This window comes from Chrysochloris asiatica, unplaced genomic scaffold, assembly GCF_000296735.1.
Source record: "Chrysochloris asiatica unplaced genomic scaffold, ChrAsi1.0 scaffold00145, whole genome shotgun sequence".
Taxonomy (NCBI): Eukaryota; Metazoa; Chordata; class Mammalia; order Afrosoricida; family Chrysochloridae; genus Chrysochloris; species Chrysochloris asiatica.
The window spans coordinates 5295301-5297380 of record NW_006408663.1 but is presented as its reverse complement, the minus strand read 5'-3'; positions in this window follow the sequence as shown (position 1 = coordinate 5297380).

Genomic DNA, 2080 nt, shown 5'->3' with positions numbered 1-2080 from the left:
AAATATTTAATAGCTTCAATGTTTTGTCCATTTCTTATAATGTTATTTACTGGGCTAGTTGTAAGGATTTTTGTTTTCTTTACATTGAGATGCAATCCATACTCAAGACTAGAGTCTTTAATCAGTAAGCACTTCAAGTTCTCTTAGCTTCCATGAAACAAGGTTGTGTCATCTACATATTGCAGGTTGTTAAGCATCCTTCCTTCAATCCTGATGCCATATTCTCCTTCATATAATCCAATTTCTCAGATTATTTGTTCTCCATAGAGATTAAATAAGTATAGTGAAAGAATACAACTTTGATTTATACCTTTCTTAACTTTAAACCATTGTTCTGTTCTAACAACCACCTTTAGTTCTATATACAGGTTCTGCATGAATGCAATTAAATATTCTGGAATTCCCATTCTTTGAAATGCTATCCATAACTTGTTAATATCCACATAGTCTAATGTCTTTTCATATTCTATTTTCATAGCTAACCCCTCGGGAGTGGACCACATATTCCTTCTTCTTAGTTTGTTCTTTTGAGGAACTATTGATTTTACACATTATGACCTACTACTAACCACAAGGTTGGTAATTCAAATCCACCAGTTGCTCCATGAGAGAAAGATGAGGATTCTGTTCCTGAGAGATTTAAAGCCTTAGAAACACTATTGGTTGATTGGTTACATATTGTGGAGTTGGTTCCAACTCATAGTAACCCTGTGTAGGATTTCTGAGGCTATAAATTTTTGAGGAGGCAGAAAGCCTCATCTTTCTCCCATGGAATAGCTGGTAGTTTCGAGCTGCCAATTTGTAACCATTACGCTACCAGAGGAACCAATCTGATGGCACCAAACAACGCAACAATAAGTCTTAGTCTGGATGCTCTGCTGAAACCAGTCCACCATGGTTAGCCCTGCTGGTATTTTATACACCAGTGTTATAACTTTCAGCATCACAACAATATATAAGCCATCACAGTCTGACAAACTGACAGATGTGTGGCATATTTTAAAACAAGTCAATTCATGTAAGAAGGAGAAGTTTGCTCCACAGGGTTTTCAATGGAGTTTTTTCAGAAGTAGATCACCACCAGCCTTTCTCCTAAGGGACATCTGGGCAGATTTACGCCTCCAACCTTTGAGTTAGCACCACCCAGGAACTCCTCTAAGGACTTTGATCTTCTCTTCTTCACAATAGCTGGTCTACTGGCTCTGATGCTTTTTATCACTGGCATTTAATGTTTCTACAGGCACTAAATCAAGCAATAGATGACTCTACCCTTGCCGCCAGCCCCCTAGATGCTAATGATGAAACCGAAGGGAAGAGATTTGTCCAAGATCGCCTGTGTTTATTGGATACTGTGTTGTACCTATGTGCTATGAAACAGGTTTTAAAAAAATAAGTTTCACTCTATATTATTTCTTGAGACGCACTAGCTAAATAAATATATTAATTTTTAAGACCGTGTATACGATTTAAAAGGTGTCACAATGTTCTGTGAATCTAAAACATGCTACCCTGCCACCTTTCAATCCTTTCCCCCGATCTGCTCCTTTCACAATGATGATTACAAGGGGATTAAATGCCAAATACCCTGTTTCCTGAAGACCACGGCTTAACAGACAGTTATATTGACAACAGGGTTAAGCTATGAAATTCTAAAACTATAGAGAGACCTGCATTGTGGGGAGCCACAAAATTTCAGCTATACAGTTGTCAAGGGAAACTGGGACAAGATTCAGAGGAGAAAATAATTAAGGAAACATAGGGCTCTGGTTTGCATAATTTCTTTGTTATAATTGTAAATACATCCCAGAAAGAAAGCAGTGGCAGAGGAAAGCAAAAAGCCAAGGAACAAAGGTTGGCGGAAATCCCTGCTGTTCATTTCTAAACAGAAGCAGAGAACTCCAGGTGGACAAGGGCCTCAAACCACACCAGAAGGGCTTGGCAGGGAACAGAGATGTCTCACTCTGATAAGACAAGCAGTCTCAGGACTCCTAAGGCCAAAGACACAGGCAGTTTTCAGAACTTGGTTAAAATCTGGGCTGAATTTTAGTATTCAAATGTGATTGTTGTTGTTGTTGTTGTT